The sequence below is a fragment of the Cynocephalus volans genome, chromosome 8 (genome assembly GCF_027409185.1).
Source record: "Cynocephalus volans isolate mCynVol1 chromosome 8, mCynVol1.pri, whole genome shotgun sequence".
NCBI classification, from domain to species: Eukaryota; Metazoa; Chordata; class Mammalia; order Dermoptera; family Cynocephalidae; genus Cynocephalus; species Cynocephalus volans.
Genome location: NC_084467.1, coordinates 58,072,881 through 58,093,990, shown reverse-complemented (window position 1 = coordinate 58,093,990; position 21,110 = coordinate 58,072,881). Strand labels below are relative to the sequence as shown.

Genomic DNA, 21,110 nt, shown 5'->3' with positions numbered 1-21,110 from the left:
CCTGATAAGTGGCTGTTAGTTTAACTTTTTGGCCAAATACTGGACATTTGTGTTGTTTCCAGCATTTCACGGTTAGGAACCTATCTGCTATAAACATCATGCGCAAAGAGTTTAGTCAGCAACTTATTAAAGACCTTCTGGAATGGAACGCAGTTCTCTGCCAAGGACTTTGAAATGATATCAGCTCATTACATTAAGAGTCTTAAGAACTGGCATTCAGGATTTCCTGAGACAGCATCTTATTCTTTGGCTTACTTTTCTCCATACATTTAATCAGCAGAGATGTAGGAGGACCTATCATGTGCCATGGAGAGTACCAGGCACGAATGAGCAAGGGGCCCGACTCATGGTACATGCAGCAGCTGGTACATGCAAGGTGAGTGCTGATGGGGAGACATCGTCATAGTGGTGCTGCCATTCTGCAGGCATATGTCAGTTCAACTTCCAAGTGAAAACTGTACCTTTGGTGTGGGTGCAGCAAATGTCTAGAAATGGTACAGTTTAACTTTATTTGTGATGGTTGGATTGGGGGCAGTTCAAACTTTAGAATATTAAAAAGCAGTACAGTTTTTGTTTCTAAATTAGGCTAACAAAATGATGGCTAGTGTGTGAAGCTGCATGACATAGTGCAGCTTTGGGTAGTTTGTATTTCCAGTGTCTAGTGTAATGCCTGGCATAGGGTAAGGGCTCAGTAGTCAGTTGTTGGTAGGAAAAAGTAGACAGATAGATGGATGGATGGAGTGGCCACTCTGGATTGAAAAAGACTAAGAGCCTTTGAGCTAAATAGTATAAATACATCTAGAGCAAGTCATGTTTTCCCTTTTGGCTTAATGTTTCTTAAGCAACTTTTCTAATTTCTAAGTAAGAGAGGACCAAATTCAGAAGCCAATAAGACCCTCTTTTGTCTTCTCATTTATAGTCACGCATCGCATAACAACAGGGATACATTCTGAGAAAAGAGTCATTAGGTCAGTTCGTTCTTGTGTGATCATAGAGTGTACTTACACAAACCTAAATGGCATAGCCTGTTACACACCTGGGCTATATGGTATAGCCTATTGCTATTTGACTGTGAACCTGTATAGCACGTTACTGTAGTGAATACTGAAGGCAATTTTAACACAATGGTATTTGAGTATCTAAACATAGAAAGGTAATATTTTGTGCTAAGACATTACAGCCTCACTAGGCAATAGGAATTTTTCAGCTCTATTATAATCTTACGGAGCCACCGTCATATATGCAGTCTTTTGTTGACCAAAATGTTATGTGGTAATTACTGGATATGAAGACTGTAAGTAACAGAAAAGAAAAGCTGAGACTAACTGTGGCCCTAATGAGTAGTATATTGTTTCTCCACATCTTCAAAAAGTCTGGAGGAGACAGCGGCTTCTGCTATTTACTATTAAAGACCTATGCTCTTTTGTTCCCTTTGATCCATCCTCCTTGTTGTGTTGAGTTTTTAAAATTTAGATTTGTTTTCTTGTGGTCAACAGATGATTGTCGCTATTCTGTGTCTCATGACCAGTGTCAAAGTTGAGAATCAAGGAGATGCCTATCACACAGTTCCTGTCTATTATGAGGAAGCAAAATCCTTTCCCAGTATCCTCACATTTCCCTTCAGGCCTCATTGGATTTAAGAGAGCTCATACCTACCTTTAGACCAGGGCTCCCACCCTTCCTGAGCTCACAGCATTTCTGTGCAAACAAACGTGGGTTCTGTTAGCAGGGAAATGTTGAGGACTCTCTGGTGGATGACAACCATAGTGTTGGCCACGTTTTTACCCAAGTAAATAGGGAAAAAAACAGAAGGCGAAAGTTAAAATTTAGTAGATATGATTTACTCGTAAAACACTGTTACCTGTGTTAAGGGATTCAGGATTTGGGAAGCCCCCAATTGAGGTTTTTAAGATTCTATTGGTTTTAAGTTTTTGTGACTGTATTTCTGGTTGTCATATGTGTGAGAGCTCCCTCCCCCCCCCTCTTCCTTTTTGGATGGCAAAAGAAAAGAGGAACAAAAGAGTTCAAATAGGGAAATATTTTCTGGAGTTAGTGCTCAGCCTCTAAAATGCTACAACCCTGACTAATGCCAGAAACCCTGTAATGAAACTGGCCAACGACTGTTAACAAAATACTTCCCCAACCAAGCTAAGCAAAGAGAAAAAAACATAAAACACTATTTGAGGAAGGGGAGGGGTGTGCAGGGAGGATTGGCAGTGAATCTTTGCAGAAGAGTGCAGGAATTTGGGGGTTCAAAATGTCACCAGTGTGTGGTTTATGTTGGCTCCGCCCGTGTTCAGTGTTCAGAGAACAGAGGAAGAAAGGAAGCCACTTACATACCCTGAGAAGGATGCAAAGACTTCTGTGGAATTAAGTTCAGAGTTAAATTGCATGCACACATATTCTAGTAATTCAGATTTGGGGTTTAAAAAAAGTATTTTTGTGGGAGCTTTTGACTTGGTGACAAAATGCTTAATAATCTATGTCTACCATTTTCTTCTTTTAAACAAACCACCCAACAACTTAAATTTCTAAACAATTAAGCAGGATTTCATGTCACAAGCATCAAAACTTTTAAGCTTTAATGAAATGTTTACATATGTAAATAAAAGTTCACTAAGACTTGAATATGATTTATTGTATTTTATTTATTAAGATAAAAGGCCAGAGCTGATACTCATCAATGTTTTTTCTATTTATGTTTTCCCTGTTAGAATTTGAGCAGATCCTTGAACTGTGCTGTGCCTTACTTATTTCTCAAGTGATTAGACATTAAGAATATCTTGTTTTTATGTAAAAATTCCATAGTCTCATATATAAAAGCTCCAGAAAGGTTATGCTTTTAAAAAAAGGAGAAAAGACACAATACACAATTGCCAGTTGACTAAACTTTCTGAAGCTGAGGTTTGCTACAAGATCAAGTAAAGGGCAAGTAGAATTTGGGGAGAGAGGTAGTGGTCTCTGTGGGATGGCATTCACCCCCAGCAGGCTGGGGAAAGGACTGTCCCCTTGGAGCTAACACTGCCCACTTAGTGCATCATAATAAATGGAGCTCATTCATAAAGGAAAACACTGCTCTTCTGGCCAAGTGTGATATTGTGAAATATATATTCGGTCTTCCTCCCTGTTTCCTGGCTCCAACTCCTAAAATCCTTGGAATCTCCAAAGTGATAAATGTTTTTGTATGCTAATGAGTCGACTGATGGCTGGCAGCCCCCTGGGATGGGGGCTGGTCACTGGAAAGACCAATGCCTGAGTAGAGGGTTGGGACTTTCAACCCCACACCCCACCTTTGGGGAAAGGAGAGATGCCAAAGGTTAAGTTGATTACCAGTGGCCAGTGATTTAATCAGTCATGCCTACATAATGAAGCCACCATAAAAACTCAAAAGGACTGGTTTGAAGAACTTCCAGATAGCTGAACAGGTGGAGGTTTCTAGAGGGTGCTGCACCTGGGGAGGGCATGGAAGCTTCATGCCCCTTCCCACATGCCTTGCCCTCTGCATCTCTTTATCTGTATTCTTTGTAACATTCTTTATAATATTCTGGTAAACGTTAAGTGTTTCCCTGAGTTCTGTGAGCTGCTCAGCAAATTAATTGAAGCCAAGGAGGGGGTTGTATGAGCATTGATTTATAGCAGGTCAGTCAGAAGCACAAGTAAAACAACCTGGGGCTTGCAATTGGCATCAGAAGGTGGGCAGGGGGGCAGCTAGTCTGTGTCACATGTCACTTCAGGCACTGGGAGAGTTCAGTAGTGAGCAAACAATGTCCTTTTCTCATGGAGTTGACCTTCCAGTGCAGGAGAGGGCTCATAATTCAATAGATAGAAGATAGAGTGCCAGGAAGTGTTAAGTGCTATGAAGACAGGCAAAAGCAGGGAAGGAAAGAGAGTAGGGCCTTTCTGAGGAGAAGATGCTTGACGCAGAGACCTGAAGGAAGCAAGGCAGTGAGATGCAGGCCAGCCATATGGCTGTGTGAGTGAGGAGTTTGAGGTGTGGAGAGGGGAATCCATGTCAAGGCCCTGAGACCAGGGATTGCTTGGCCTACTTGAGGAGAAGTTCAGTAGAGTGAGCCAGGGCCACTTCTTTTAGGGCCTGGTGGGCCTGGAGGTAGACGCCAGTGAGTGTGCTGAGCGTGCAGGGAAGCTGTTGGAGAGTTTTGAGCAGGAGAGTAAAGTGACTGATTGAAACTCTTCCTGTTGGGTGGAGACCAGATTTGTGGGCGGGTAATGAAGCCCAGAATCAGTAGGGGCGTGCTGTTGCAGTCAGCCAGGTAAGAGATGCCGCCAACTTGGACCAGGTGGAGTGGAGAAGGTATTTTAAAGGTAGGGCTGATAGGATTTGCTGATGGATTGACTGGAAGTGGAGCTGGTGAGAAAGGAGCCAAAGATTAATGAGGATTTGGGCTCAAATGAGGTTGTGAATGGTGTTGTCCCCTGGGGAGCCCCAGGAGGAGAGCAGAGTGGGGAGATTATTAATTTGGTTGTGGCCATTTTTAAGTCTGAGATGCCTAGTAGTGTATCCTAGGGGAGATGTTAAGAAATCAGTAGAGTAATAAATCTGGAGTTCAAAGAGAAGGCTGAGACTGGAGACAGACTGGAGAGTCATCAGATTTGGGGAAGAGGAGAGAATTCAGCAAAGGAGACTGAAAATACATATCACAGTTTCCCAAGACAGCTAGGGGGGTAGGGAAGAACATATCAGAATCTGGTTAGAGAGGGTAAGGTTTTTACAGTTATTAAAAATGGGTGTGAATTTTAAAAGGTTAAGAAAGACTGTCTTACATCATCAGTATCAGCTGTTCGTGGAATTAGGGGGGACATGTTCACAGGAAAAAAAGCTGGCTTTGATGATGGAAGATAAATAGGAAGCAAATTTCTAAATTAGCTATTCCATTACCCTTCCCCTAAACCACTATGGACATTTTAGTTATAGATAGAAAATATATATCTATGAGTATATTTATATTAGATATAAACATATACATCCAGAACTTTTTCCCCCCTTTATTGAAAACCTAGGGTATGTCAAGTAAAAAGCTAATTCTTGTGGAAAGGAAAACAAATACATAGAAAAATAAGGTGTGGCATAGGCAGTCAGAGAACCTTACCATCAAGTTGTCGATGCAGATACATAAACAAGTGAGAAATAGGAGATTCCGAGGAGAAGGGTTAAGCATGGAATGGGCTAGCTTCACAGTTAGGACATTGTTGAATACCCTGAGCCTGCCTTTTTAAAAAAATTTATTATTATTATTTATTTTTTTATTGAAACATAGTTGATTACACGTATTTGTGGGGTACAGAGTTGAACATCAATACCTCTGTACAATATGTGGTGATTAAATCAGGATAATTAGTATATCCATCATTATACAATGTAATAATTTTTGGTGGCCCTTTACCAATTTCTCACTACCCCTCTCCTCCCCCTCCCCACCCCCATCCCTCTTGTGGTAACCTCAGTTCTGTTCGCTCCTTTTGAAAGTTCAATGTATTATTGTGATTGTTGTATCTTTCTTTCTTTTTTAAATATTTGGGGTTTTTTTTAGCTCCCTCTTAGGAGTGAGGACATGCAGTATTTCTCTTTCTGTGCCTGGCTTAATGTAATTTTCTCTAAGTTCATCCATGTTGCTGCCAATGCCAGCATTTTGTTCTTTTTCATGGCAGAGTAGTATTCCATTATGTATATATATCACATTTTCCTTATCCAGTCGTCTTGATGGACATTTAGGTTGTTTGCAACTCTTGCTGAACTTGCCTTTAAATTCCTTCTCCGTGATTCAGTGGTGTGGTGGATGATAGATTATTTTTTTTCTTGGCTCTAAATTTTTTTCGTTTGGGTTTTGGTTGTTTGTTTTTGCTTTTTGGTACAGTGACTATACGCTTTTACACCTCCCCAAAGGATGGGCAGCAGATTTTCTATGTAGTTCACAGTGTATGTAAAATGGGAAGGTGTTTAAAGGTGTCTGTTGGAGGGTGGTGCAAAGTAACATTACAGTAGGGGCAGCAAAGGTGGCTTTCTCTGGGCAGCAAGTGATAGGATAAGAACTGTTGTTGTACTGGGTAGGTTGTACGGGTGTGCTGGTTTTCTTCAGATTTGTCTTTTTCCTATTGAATCGGGGCGTTATGTGGATCATGTTGAACACAGTTGGATTTTTGTTTGTTTTTATTGTTGGTCCTTTCATGATACAGGTAAACAAGTCCTGAAAATGTCTGTATCTTACCTATTCCTTTGATTGGTTTTCAATGACAAAAAAATTCTCAGTGCTCAACCATGTTTTGGGCACTAAAATTTAAGACCAAACTATTCAGTGAAGTCAAAGCCCCAGAACCAAGGCTGGGTACTCCATAGCACACCTGCTCCACCTGCGTTTGATTTTTGTGTTTTTTGTTGTTGTTTTTTTTTTTTTTTTTTTTGGCAACTGGCCGATACTGGGATCTAAACCCTTGATCTTGGTGTTATAGTACTACACCACACTCTAACCAACTTAGCTAACCAAGCAGCCCTCCACCTGTCTGAATACATAGGTCTCGGAGGGAGCTATTAAAGCTCAGTAAATAAGTGAGAAGCACTTATTTACTTCCTCCAAGTCCAAGGCCTGGGGAAGGAAGCTCATCCATACCAAAGATCTGGCACAGTGAAAACAAAACCTTCTGTGTCTTGTTTTTCTGGTCCAGGCTCGGGGCAGTGCCCTTTGCTGCATCCTGCTCCAACTGTGCTGTACCTGCCTCTGTGCAGCGGACATAACCTGAATATTTCTGTGATGACTCTGTCTTGGTGTCTGATAGAAAGTGTGTCATCAGAAAGAGTGATATGATTATGGAACTAAGCCTCATGGGCAAAATGATGATTTTCAACATATAGCAAAGTCTCAGTTACCTAGAATGCTGCAACAAAACTGTAATTTTTAGAGCGAAATATAGTTATGTATCACCAGTGAGAAATGCTGCCAAATATCACTCTTAATTTTTTTTTGTTTTGTTCTGTTTTCTGAGGCTAATAACAATACAACCTCACTGAGAAGTTTTTTCTTGAGTAGCTCTACTTAAGCATGGTTGGATTTTGAAATATTTTTTCATTGAAAACTATCCAAAAATGTGTAGGAGATCATTGTTTTTGGTCAGAGAAAGATTCTAAGGCTTATATCTTCATCCTTCCTACTAACATAAGAACATTGAGCCTGGATGACATTCACTGAGCTTCCTGGGAGGAGGCCTTTTGAATCCCTTATGCTTATCAGTTTGGTCTTTTGCATCTTCTACTGCCCCTATTGGAAGGAAGACAATGCTCTTAAAGAGCTTTTTCTTCCTTTTGTCAGAAAAGAACCATGTGCAGCAGCTCAGGTTTCCTGCTGCCTTAGCCAACAGCGCTGCAGCAAAAGCTCAGGTATAGCCTTCATCTCATCCACAAGCCTCAGCATTTTCCTTTCTGTAGTTCTGTATGGCTCAATTTTCCACCATCACTCATTCTGTTAAGATTTATCAGCCACCCTCAGCTTGTCAAATCTTGCCATAAAGTAATACCCTATTGTGACTATGTTTATTAGGAAATATAGTGTCTTCTTGTTGTCTAAACCTTGTTAATGCTGTGGAACAGTAAAAATGGAAGCCATTGCAACGGGTGATGCATTGTAAGGTACCTAGTTAACAGAGATTTGGGAAAATATGTTTATTTAGACTCTTTTAAGAAGATTTTCAATATCAAAAGTTACAGCCGAAAGATACTTGTTTAACTCTCAGTTAACAACAACAACAAAATTAAAGTGAGACTCACTCTTCTGGCTAATTGCTGTTTTCCATTGGTATTAAGTATGCATTTCTTAGGGGCTGGCTGGTTAGCTCAGTTAGTTTGAGTGTGGTGTTATAGCACCATGGTCAAGGGTTAGGATCCCCATACCAGCCAGCTGCCAAAAAAATAAATAAATAAAAATTGAAAAAAATAAGTATGCATTTCTTTCACTTTAGCAGGACAGATAGTAATCACTAGGTACTCATCTAGTCTTTGGCTTTCCAAGTATTAGTCAATATGAATTATTACAAATGATATAGGAGCCACAGAGAAGCCCCCAAGCTATTTCAGAGAATCCCATAGCTCAAAGCGTTCAGGTTTGGTTGGGGGGGGGTGTAGATCACAGTCAACTTTGTACCAGTTCCCATACAAAAACCTGGGTCATGAATCCTATTGCCCACCTTCATGCACCTCACAAACTCTGAGTAGGGTGACCACATCTTGGCTTGTATGACAATAGAGGATTCCTGGGAGAGGGACTTTCAATGATAGAACTAGAAATTCCCAGGCAAACCAAGATGATTTGGTTTCTCTAGTTAGAAGCAGAATCAATTAACAGAAAGGAACATCAATAAATATTATCTTCTAAAATGAGCAACTTATCTGTAAAATGGAGATAGTTCTGTCTTTCTTGTGGGGTTGTGATAAGGCCTGCTCACTTTTCCCATCTGTTGGGTTGGGTATCTGGCTATTGGTTTCTCCTTGGAATTGGGACTAGCATTGTCTCTGAGGAGGTTGTGGCCATGGGCAGTCTGTCTTCTTGCTCTCCAGAGGCCTGTTACCTAAAAGGGCTCTGGCTGGTCCCTCTGCCAGTGCTAGATCTTTCTGATGTGAGGATGTTGGAGATTCTGACTCGTTTCCATTGCCCATGGTTCTCACTGTAGTTATCCGCTTTGGGTTTCGCCTGACTACCACCTCTTAAGTCGTGAGGCCTCTTTCTGATCTGCAATTCTTTGCAGCCCCCGGGTGTAAGTGACTTCTTTTTCTTTTGCCTCTGCACAAGCTGTTTTCTCTGCCTCACTTAAGCCTCCCTCCTTTTCTCTTCTGGTTGACCCTGGTCATTCGTCACGGTTCAGCTTCAACACTGCTTCCTCCTGGAAGCCATTCATGGTCATCTCAGATTGGTATAGGTGCCCTCTTCTGTGCTCTCAGAGCTTCTTGTACTTACTGCAATTATATTACATGCCACCAGAGCTGTAGTTGCCTGGGACTTATTACAGCCTCCTGGAGGAGAGGGACTATATTTCATTTTCTGTAGTATCCCCAGCACCTTCCATGTTGCCAAGCACATAGCAGGTACAGAGAAGCTTATAAGGAGTGGGGTGGTGGAAGAGCCAACAAGCTACAAACCCCCTTCATCTACAGTTTGATTTGGCCTTGCTTTGTGGCTTTCGGTCACTGTCCTTCTAGTTCTCCTTGGGAGACTTAGCCACATAGCTTTCTCAAAAGAGCCACATCCTCTCCAGGGACTGCCATCCAGTTTAGTTAGGTCTTTGTTTGTCCCATAAGATGCTGGTCACATTATGAAAACACAAACAAAATAGCCAACCCAAACTGCCAAGGGTTACATAAATATCAGTGAGAAACATAGGATAACTTTATATTTATTTGTAGATGCTGGAATAAAAATATTTGTACTGTGACAAGTATTCAATAAAATGTGAAATCTTCACCTCAGTTCTAAAGATCCAATGACTCACAGGCTATATACTGTATTAAATTATGAATTTTGGATGTTTTCATTTAATAATTTGATCCAGATTATTTTTCTTTTTCCCTAGTTAACATTGTTTCCTGTGAATTTTCCTGATATTAGGAAACAGATGCTCCATATTTTTATCTGAGTTTTTCCCAAATACTGACCATGACTTTAGTGCTTTTGTGTGTGTGTGTACACCCAGTGAATTTTTGCGGAATGAGTTATATCAGAATTTGCACAGAAAAACATAACAGATGTATCTATAGAATTATACAGATTTGTTCAAGGTTGGAAATGTTTTTGGACATTCTGTTGAATGTAGTTTGTATCACTTCATTAATGCAGACTTCTGGCCTAAGAATGCATTTAGAACTGTCTCATGGTAATATGCTTGTCAAAATAAGGAGTGGCGTAGCAAAGAGCACACACTTAGTGCAACCTACAATTTAATACTTTTGTTTTAACCAAACTGTACTTTTTTTTTTTTAACTGTTGTATCTTAACCACATAAAATTCTTCCCGCATCTCTCCGTAAAACACTGAATAAGTGCTCCTCTGTGCAGAGCAGAGTGGTAGGCAATTTAGGAGATACAAATACAAATAAGACATGGATCATTGTACCTTACCATCCTGTATAGAGTGTAACGTATTCTGAAATACTTGTGATAAAAGGTAGAAAATAGAGAAGGTAGAAATTCAGGGAGAAGGAGGAAATACTTGGGAGAAAAAGGAGAATTCATGCCAGATAAAATAATAATAATATAGCAAAATAAGTTAGGTCTGCTATTTAAATTATTTTACCTGCATAAAAAATTGCGTAAGGATAGTCCATTATGCACGCCATTGATTTGGTGGATCTGCTAAAATAATACTAACATTTCTCGAGAGCCTCCAGTGTGGCACACTGTTCTCTGATGCTTTTGATAAAGGCTTTCTAATAGGAAATGATGTAGAATTGGTGCTTTGAGTAATAATCCATTTTGCACAAAATATGTCACTTCATTTCACCTCATAAGCTTTCTTTTATGAGGAGTCATGTGGTTCAAAGAAACAAGGGTTCAGAATCTGGCCTTGGCCAACTCCAGGATTCAGTGACGCTGTCTCAGTCACCTGGCCTGTCTGGGTCCCAGTTTCTTGGCTGTACAGTGGGGATTGTTACACTCCCCAACTTGCTTGCCAGGTAGCTGTGAAGATCAAAGTGGATGTAAGATGGACTTGGAAAAGCAATGAAAAGCCAAACATTTTGCCAAAAAGCAAAGCCATAGTGCATGAGACTTACACAAGAAATAGCTGTTGCACATTATTTATTAAATTCTGCATAAATAAAAAGATGGTCATGTTAAAATTGCAAAAGTTTTGAGAATATATTTGTAGCAAATACATATACTGTTGATTGTCATGCACTATGAAGAACTCATTGAAATCCATATGAAGAGTCTAGTATATGAATGAGTAAAGAATATAAACTTATTTTTCATGGTGACGAACCATGAAAAAATGTTCATCCTCACTTAATTAGTTCTAAGATAATTCTTAGAACTGCAAAATAAAACAGCATTAAGAATACCATTTTATGTATAAAATACCAAGATCTCAAAAACTGACCAATGTTTCATTGGTAGTATTATTGTATGTTAGTTAAAACACCTTTAAAAGCAAAAAACTAGTAATTCTTCTGTTAGGAATTTAAGGAAGCTAGAGAAATAAGATAAAGGAATGAAAAAGCTAAAGCATGAAGATGCCCAACGTAATCGTAATAAAAACTGGCAATACATATCCAGCATTGGGGAGTGATTTAGTAAATTATGGCTTTTCAACATGAAGCACTCATGAATATGCATAGAAATACAAAAATATTCACAATTTAAAGTGAAATTTTTTTTAAAAAGAAATAATAGCCATTATTCATGGAGTTTTTCCTAGTGGCACTGTGCTAACATTTTCCCTTTTTATCCTTACAGCAACTATATGCAAAGGACATTATTAGTCCCATTTTACACTTTAGGAAATTGAGGCTTAGAGACAAATTGTCCAAAGACTTGCAGCGTTTTAGTTGAGGATCCAACATTCAAACGTAGATCTATCTAACTCCAAAGGCTTTACTAGGTTTACTACCAGTGGCATATAAACTACAGCCGTAGTCGTATAAAAACACCTATATCTATCAACAGTAGCAGGCAAAAAATAGATAGCAGCACTAGGGTGGTGGGAATACACGTAAACTCCAAAGAAGCTTACTATCCTTTTAAAACTGCCTTTGCCCTTTCAGGGAAAAAAAAAAAAAATGTTGACTGTAACATTTTAACTTATTGTTTTAACTTACTGTTTACTCTTTAATATTATTCTCTTAAAGTATGATGAAATGGGAATCCATGTTTATTTTTTTAATTTCACACTGGCTTTGGCATTATCAGAATACTTTCCTCCCAACTTATCCACAAATTAGTTGAGGACATATACCCGCAGCTCTTCAATTAAAAACAAAATTTTAAGTCTCCAGAAGCTCCCGGTGGATTAAGGACAGTGACCAGGTAGAAGAGTTTCTCCTGAAGAACAGCCCAGACCAGCTCTTCGAGCCAGGAGCCAGTCTCAAGGCAGAGATAATGGGGTGATACCATTTGGTGAAAGTAGGCCAGTTCCCCCTCTTGGAGAGTGTGCCGTTCCCTGGGAGAAGAAGCCCTTGCACAGTAGGGCAAAATGTCAGTATTTTGCTTCCTATTTTGTTTTACCTTTGGAGCTCAAGACTTAATTTGTGATTCTTCGAAACATGTAGCATTACTTCTTTAGTCCACAGCCCTGCCAACATCTAGTAACAGACAAATTTCTCTGATAGACTTAAAGCACAGAGTAAATTTCTTTCAACTTTGCCTCACCTGTGTAGAACATGTACCTTTTTTGCCTACAGTAGTGTCCTTTATGTGTGTAAAAGGCCCTTTTACATCTGTTTTGGCATGTGAGATAACATGACATCAGAATTTGGAAGTGAAAACATAATAGACCTGACTAGAGAACAGTGAAGATGTCTCCAGAGCAGGAAGCATTCTCCAGCATACCTCTCAACATGGTCCATTCAGGTTCACTCCCCATTTTGTAGGTGGGGAAATCGAGGCACATATGTGGGTACTTCAAAAAGTTTGTGGAAAAATAGAATTGAAAGATAATACGAAAAAAAGGAAAAAGATAATACTAATCTTTCCATGAGCCTTTTTCGTGATAGTACGAGTCTTTTCCATTAAGTACTCTTCGTATAAAATAAGTGACTTGCTGAAAGTCAAAGTAGTGAAGACAGAACTGGAAGCCAGACCTATAAATCCAGTGTTCAGTGCACTTCTCCCATGGTGCCTGTATTAAGTTATTTTCTAGAGGATTAAAGTGAGACTAGAAACGAATATATTCAGACCAGAATTCAATTGCCATTCAAAGCTGAAGATCTCCCAGGGCAATAATTTTGTATAATTGCAATAAACTTTATAGTAATGAAAGGAATCCAACAGGTTGTCATGTATGTTCTAGACAAGCCCTGTTCAATAGAACTTTTACAGTGATGGAAATGTTCTATGCCTGTGCTGTTCCATGCAATAGCTGCTTCTGTGGCTACTTGACCACTTGTAATGTGTCTCATGAGACTGGAGAAGTGAGTTTTTAATTGTATTTCATTTAAATTTGAAAGACCCACTTGTGCTAGTGGCTGCTGTATTGGACAGCACAGTCCTAGACTTCTTAATGCTTTCTTGACATCTCCCCTTGGATGTCTCAAAGTTAACCAGGTCAAATCAGAATTCTTGATTTTCTGCCTCTCTCAACCTGTTTTTCCCCCTTAGCCAATGAAGCCATTATTGACCCAGGTAATAACCTAGGTTCAGGGGAAAACCTAGGTGCTTCAGGAAAGAACCTAGGTTTTATCCCCCACCTCCACTTCATCAGCAAGTTCTAATTGTTTTACCTCCAGAACCTACTCTGAGTCCATCCACTTCTCTCTGTCTCTACTGCTACTCTGTAAGCCAAGGTATCATCATATCTCACCTGAACTATTGAATGGCCTCATAATTGGTCACGTTTATCTGCTGTTGCCTCTTGCAGACTCTAGGGCTGCCAAAGCAACCTTATAAAACTCTTCATTAGGTCACATCTCTCTCTGCATGCATGAAAAAATGTGTAGAACTTATCACAATTTGAAATCATCTTATTTACTTCTCTGTAGACATGTTTATTTTCTGTCTCCCATTACAAAGCAAGGGCTTCAAATCAGGAATGTTGTTTACCTCGTTCATTGCTGTATCTCCAGTACCTACCACCATGCCTGGCACATAATTTGCTTTCAGGAAATCTCTCAGTAATAACTAAATTGATGTTGTTGTTATTATCATGCAAGGAAATGAGATAGCAAGAATCAAAATGCAAATTTATGATTTGGTTGTTAATGGCAGGTGATGCTGACCTCCATGTGCATGGGAAGATGGTAGTTTCTTTTATCTTCTGGATGCAGTAGGGAAGGATGGATGTCACGGCTAATCGCATTTACCTGCGAGTGGGTAGGTCGGGCCACAGTCCTGACACAATCTCTGACATGAGCTTCATCTCTCCCTAAAGGTCTGTGTATGTTCCAGATCTTGAAATTTTTGTCTTTCCCACTGTTAGAATAAGAGGAGAGTGTCTTCCTACAAGGTCACTTTTCATAGCCATCCAAGGGGAGTTTAGATAGTAATGGAAGGAAACACATTACGGAACTCCAGGTAGAGAATGTCCAAACCATGTCCAGGGAGTCATAGGAGATTTTTCAACGTGCCTTTTCTGGCATTCCTTTATGATGGTCAGCTAAGACCATTGGTGTGCTATTACTTATGCAAGTTATACTTAGATTCATGTACAAAAAAAATGAAGTTGACGAGCTCACGCAAAATAAAATGAAGCTGATGAGCTCATCAGAGGTATGATCAAGTCTGCCAAGCTCTTACTTGTTTCTGTTTCCTCTGGTACTGAAGAGGGCTAGGAAGTGACTGTTTCCTTGGTACTGGCTAGATTTAAAAGATGAAGTTAAAACTTGCTTTCTCAAAGTGCATATTCCGAGACTCCTTATCCTGGTGTTTTTATTAGGTTTGAGTTTATAGCCCTGCCTCCCATCCTTTCAGTGCTGTTCCAGTATTTTCCTGTATGTGCCTTTATTGAGCATCTACTATATACCGAGCACCTTGCTAGGTCCTGGAGAGAGAAAGGTGAATTAGACAAATTCTCAACCTTCAGGGATTCTGCAAACAAATGGGCAGAGAGACCAGTAAATGAAAAACTGAAATATGGGAGCTACGTGCAATAACAGAGGGAAGTATGAGAGCACTGAGAATAGATAGCAGTGGAACCTAGTTGGAGGTGTAACCATTAAGAGAGCAGGCTCTGGAACCAGATTGTCTGGGTTCACAATCTGGCTCTGCCACTTATAAGCCATGCAACCTTAGGCTACTGGTTTAATGTCTATGTCTCAGTTTGCTCATCTACTAAATGGGGTAATAAAAGAATCTACCTCATAGGATTACTACAAGGATTAAAGGAGGATGTAAAGCACTTGGACAGTGCTTGGCACATAGTTCCATAAAAACCAGCTTTTATTATTATCAGTAGTTCATAATTGTCAATTGAATTGAATAAATACTCCTTTACTGCTACTGCTACAGCTACAGGGAAGTTGTCCCGAAGCCAGTGGAGGGAGTTCACAAAGGCCTCCCAAAAGTGGCGACTTTTGAACTGAGACATGAAGACAGGCTGATACTGTAGGGAAAGGACGTGTTTGGCCGAAAGAACAGAATCTGCAAAGGCACAGAAGAGTGAGAGAGTGGGGGATGTTTAGGGACCTGTAAATAGGTCTGTGTGGCTGAAGGATAGGATACCTGTGGGACAGTGCCAGACGGGGCCAGTCCCGAGGTCACAGGGCCTTTAGACTGGGCTGAGGAGCTTGGACTTGCTCCTAAAGCCCAGAGAGAGCCACAGAAGGACTTTGAGCAGGGTCACAACTCTCCACATGACACTGGGAGGGCACTCATGTGTGCAGGTCTGATTTAGCTCACTGGAGGCAATTTCTTTGGTGCCCATGGATTAGTAAAAGTGAAAAGAATGTGTTTTCTTAATTCTTCTCTACTTGATTCTTCCTCTCTAGCTCCCTACCTCTGCTAAGACAGATACAGGGATATCTATCTTACAGACCCCTTTGAGAACCTAATGAAAGTAATAATAGATCCTTCCCTTAGAAAAATCACAAAGACAAGATTTTCCATAGCTTCATGTTAACCCTCCTTACCCCCAGGTTAGTCATCCAGACAGGAACCCAGACCTAGTGCAGTCTTTTTGACCCAAGGCCTGTTTGTGGTTTTTGCATTCCCACCCCAAATTGTTTTTAATTTAATTTGCTAGCACATCCAATAATCCTTCCATCTGCCATTGCTGCTATTATCTAACTATGTTATCATAAGAGCAGACTTGCATCATTTGATGGTTATAATTAAAACTGAAAGTAATTGTCTTATTTTGAGCTGTTCAAATTTAATTGAGAGTATAGTGGCTAAGAGCACAGTCTCTGGATCTGGAGGCAGACTACTAGGATTAGAATCCCAGCTTTGTCACTATCTGATAACCTAGGGTAAGTGACTTCACCTCTCTGAACCTCAGTTTCCTCATTACAAAATGTGGATGATAATGTACTCACCTCATAAAGTTATTGTGAGGATTAATTGTGGCAACACAGGAATATGCCAAGAACAGTTCCTGGCACATGGTGATATATAAGTATTGGCTATCATTATGTTTCAATTTCTGTTAAAGTGACATTACTGGGAGAGGGAAAATGGGTAAATAAAATCTCCATTGCATTTGACTTACTTTGGAGACTTGCCAGTCCATGGAAGCCAAGAATATACTCCTAGACCTGTGCTGTCTAGTGTGGCAGCCACTAGCCACATGTGGCTACTAAGTACTTGAAATGGTGCTTGCCAGAGCCGAGATGTATTGCATCTCAATGATTTAGTATGAAAAAAAGAATGTAAAATATCTCATTAATGATTTTTTATTGATTATGTGTTGAAATGATAATATTCTGGATAAATTAGGTTAATTTATATATATTAAAATTAATTTCATCTGTTTCTTTTGCTTTTTTTAATGTGACTACCAGAAGAACCCTTAATATTATGTATGTGGCTTGTGTTATATTTCTACCAAGAGATACTACCTGGGGCTCTTCATTATCAATAAGACAAAAATTTGTGGTGAGTTACATTATCAGATGACCACTATTAGAAAGCCTTGCACACCCTTCCCTACCCTGCAAGTTATGTTGGACCTCCAGTTTTGTAATCAGTTTCATAGAGGGAGCCGTGGCTTGGTCCTAGCAGAAGGGGGTTGAAGGACCAAGGCACGAGAACAACTAGAGAGGCTTCCGCTGACTTGGAGTGGTTTGGACGAAAACACTACCATTTATAGTTATACTGGCCTCAGACTTTCAGTGCTCCCTGAAGTAGATGAGAGAATGCTCTCTATTCAGAAAGTTGAAATATGTACCAAAAAACACTCTCTATTCCATCAAGAGCCAGAAAAAGCTTTGTTAATCTTTAGCTAAAAGAATAAATACTCAACATTAGGGCAGGCACTTGGGATCAAAAGCACACCCTTTCCAAATGTGATTTTACTTATGGAATGTTTGTTTAATTCTATTTCAGATTCATTCCACCATTTAAAACCTGAAAACTTTGGACCACACAAAGTCTTACTGGTAAGTTCTCCTTAATTTTTAAAACAAAGTGACTGACATTATTTTTGAAATGACATTCACACTTCTAAGTTAGGTGCATCCCTACCAGTACTATGATTAGATGTCTATTTATTTGCACTTTTTTTTCTCTCCAAAATGATTTATGATGTTTCCATGCCTTAAAAAAAACAGAGCAACCCATGTTCTTTTGCTAAGAACATGGCAGGAAAAAAGATCTATGATTACATGCCAAATACTATGAAAATAAAAACATTTTTGGGGGTAATGAAACTATTTCCAGGCCCCTGTTGATGGTCTGCTTGTTTCAAGCAGTATCCAAAACTGTTACAAAGTGTTACTTCAGCAGAGGAATTCATGCAGTCCTTGCAGTGTGTTGTAATAAAAATTGGCTCATGGCTACAATGTATTAGGGCTCTACTCTTTCTTATTGCTCTATTTTTTTCCTCTCATCTCACCTAAGTGTGATTGTTGTGAGTTAACAGTTCTGCAGTGGTAGAAAACTTCCTTTAGGGCTGGAAAAGTAATGTATGTGCTCTTTAAGTGAATAAACTTTTGGAGCTTCATGTGACATGACTCCATGAAATTGTGGCTATAATGATATTTACAGTGTGTATCAGTTAGCTTTTGCTGCATAACAAACCATCCCAAAATTTACAGCCAGAACTTCGAGCCAAAATTTATTGGCTCAAGCTAACAATTATTTCTTTAATTCACAGTTCTGTGGATTGGTGATTTTGGTTGGGCTCAGTTGTGTGATTCTTATGGTTTTTCTCTGGGATTGTTTATGTGTCTGCAGTCAGCTGTAGGTCTGGGTCAGCTAGGCTTTGTTTCTGGGAGGCACCTGGCTGTTGGCTAGAGTGGATTAATAAGTACAGTGACTAAGCCATGTGTCTCATTGTCCTGCAGGTTACCCTTTGTTCATGTGATTGGGCAGGTATCAAGAGAGAGCAGAAGCATCTAGAGGATGAGGCTCAGAACTGGCACAACATTGTTTCCACTACATTCTGTCAGCTAAAGCAAGCTATATGGCTAGCCTGGATTCAACAAGTACAGATATCGATTCTACCTCTTGACAAGAGGAGCTGCAGAATCACATTGCAGGGAGCATGGATACAAGGAGGGGAAGAGTGTAGCCATTTTTTGCAGTCTGCCACAGTTTTTATGGGACATGTGAAAACAGCTGTGGCAGAGTGCAGAGAGCATGGAGAGTGAGAGGACTCAAATAGACTCCCAACTTGTAGTCCATCTTTTTGCCCCATTCTGATTGCCAGCACCCTAGAATCCTAATCTTACTCCTTGCCATCTGGCACCTCAGTCAGTTCAACAGGTGCCTACGTGGTCTTGCCAGTACCAGGTTTTCCACCCTTCAACTCTCCTTCCTGGTTATACAGCACTGCCACACTAGTTGTCCTTCAGTTCATCCTCCAGGAATTACCCATTAGCTCAGAAGCCATCTGTGCCTGCCTCTGGATACCCACCACTCCAGCCTAGACTCTTCTCTTTGGCTTTTCCGCTCTCATTATCTGGCCCCATTCTCTGTGGCTTACCTCTTGCTATTCCATTTATTCTTGCCAAACTAATCTATTTACCATCATTCTTGAAGACATCTTGTTTTGCTTACCCCTTCTCTACCTGGAAATGCTTCCCATTTTGCAAGGCCCCAGTAGAATCTTCACTTCTCCATGAGGTGACCTTCTTGCCTACTCCTGTCATCTGTGATCTCACCCACTCTGACCTCTTTTAAAGCCAAACAGCGTCTTCTGTGGTTCACTCTTCTTTTTCCTTGGCTAGTCTTTCTTCCTCAGTTGCTTTGTCAGTTTCGTGAGAGCAAGAGGCTGCATCTGCCTTCCTTGTAGTACTCACCACAGGGCTGAGAGTATAGCAGGTACTAGTCAGTCAGGAAGCAGCATGGACACTGTGCTTGTTCACCCAGCAGCAGCTCATCAGAATCACATGAGCACCTGCTGAAATGTAAACTCATTCAGTCCCTTCCACTGGGCCATCAACGTTCTTTCTTAGGACTAGGGTGGGCCCTACAGGTCTTAAAGCACTCAGATGATTCTGATGTGACTACTATGCCATTGGCAAGCACTTGTTATAGAAAAAACAGGAAATTTATACAAGATCTGGGTTTGAGCCTGGCTCTGGGACCTTACAAACTCAGCCTTTCTGAGCTTCAGTTTCCCAATCTGTAAAATGGGAATAATATTTAACTTGAAGGTTGCTGGGAAGATCAAAAAGAATAATGTAAAGTCCTTCATAAGTCCTTCATAAAAGTTGTTAAGACAAGTGAACAGATATGAGGTTGATGGGAGGGAGCTGGACAGGGAGGGAAAAGGGAGGATTCGCTAAAGGGACACAAAAATCAATCACATTGTATACTAATAAAATAAAATAAAATTTTTTAAAAAAGTGCTTCATAAACCACAAAATGTAATAAAAACACATTGATTGATTGTGGATCTCCAGCTAGCCAGTGTTATGACGAAAGTGGGTACCCACCTGGTGGGGTGGAGGAATAGACAGAGTGCAGTCGAGTGGCAGCAGTGGGCTGGTAGAATTAATAACAGCAACAGTAGTGATAATTAGTGTTCACTGTTTACTGAATTCTGTGTGCCAGGCACTGTGCTAACTGCCTTACATAGGAATCATTTGCGATTTACAGGAATATTCCCTTGTTCAATTGTATCTGTACCGTTTTTGTAATATATTCCACCATTAGTGAATTATTCCTGTGATTATTTTTTTCCTATTCAGAATACCTGGTTAAAATGTACCTGTTCTGAAATAGGAAAAATGTTACTCTTTTTATCAACCGTTGATAACTTATAGTCAAGTCCAAGGTCCTTCAGAGGTATGAAGCATTTTGATCTGGTGGGAGGAATTTGGGAAGGGAGAGCAATAATACTAGAGAGAGAGTAGGTATATGGATGCACAGGATAGACTGGAGGGCACCCACCTGCACAGGGAGGGATGCAGTGTGGGGAGGTAAGTAGGGGAGTAGGGAGGAAATGGGGTACCGAGATATCTGCTGACTTGGCAGTTGGGCCCAGGGCTATTCCTGGTCCAAGGCCGCCACCCTCAATCTGCTCACTGGGAGCTTCTCCTTAATGACTGCCACAGCAGACAGCTTGTGTAAAAGTGGCCTCCACTCACCATCCAAATTGTTTCATGTTGTTTTGATTGCTTTTGATCTAGTGTATGCGCCTGTCTTCTTTCAAAGATTCTTGAAGTGGCTTTTTAATGTACATATACTATTATGAGATTCAAAAAAGGATAGAAAGGAAATTTGTAGGGAAATGCATGGTGAGAGCTGTTCATTTGCTGCTGGGTCCCACAGTCTTGCCTCCAAGCTCCTGAGCAGTCAGGACCACAAGGAAAAGTCAGTTAACAACTCACAATGGCTGGAAGATAAGAGCGCACTAGTTACTCAGAAGAAGCAAGGTGAATCATGATTCAAGACTTGCAGAAATCTCACCAGAGCACTCATCAAGAGGCTACCACACAGCGCAGCAAACAACATTTCCGTAATACATAGAATAATGAGGACACCCTTGTTGTAGTCAAATGATGTAACACCGGAGTGCAGTCCAAGAAAAGCCCTTCCGGTCCAGGTGTGCATTTCTCTGTTGGCCTTGCCTAATCCGAGGGTAAAATTTAATGGTTTCAGCTGGAATAACAAATACATATATTCCTCTTCCCCACCACCCCCACCCACCTCATAATGGACTTCACAGGTCACCACGACTCTCCTGACTCTGAGCCTTGGCATTTAGTTGTGGACCAGAATTGGCACACAAATTGAAATCTACTTACCATCTCTGTTCTAAAAGGATGACAAACAACTTCCTGACAGTACTCTGTGAATA

At 40.3% G+C, this 21,110-nt stretch overlaps 1 protein-coding gene across 5 annotated transcripts in view; it reads left to right on the top strand.

Moving 5' to 3' along the window:
* The window catches only part of GNG12 (G protein subunit gamma 12), a 119,329-nt gene that overhangs the window by 33,804 nt on the left and 64,415 nt on the right, over positions 1-21,110 (top strand). For 3 of the 5 annotated variants that reach the window (XM_063106266.1, XM_063106267.1, XM_063106268.1), the window contains exon 2: positions 17,189-17,241. The exons of the other annotated variants lie outside the window; for them this stretch is intronic. The gene's annotated coding sequence lies outside the window, so the exon portion shown is untranslated. The remainder of the gene's footprint in view (positions 1-17,188; positions 17,242-21,110) is intronic. 5 annotated transcript variants of the gene reach the window in all.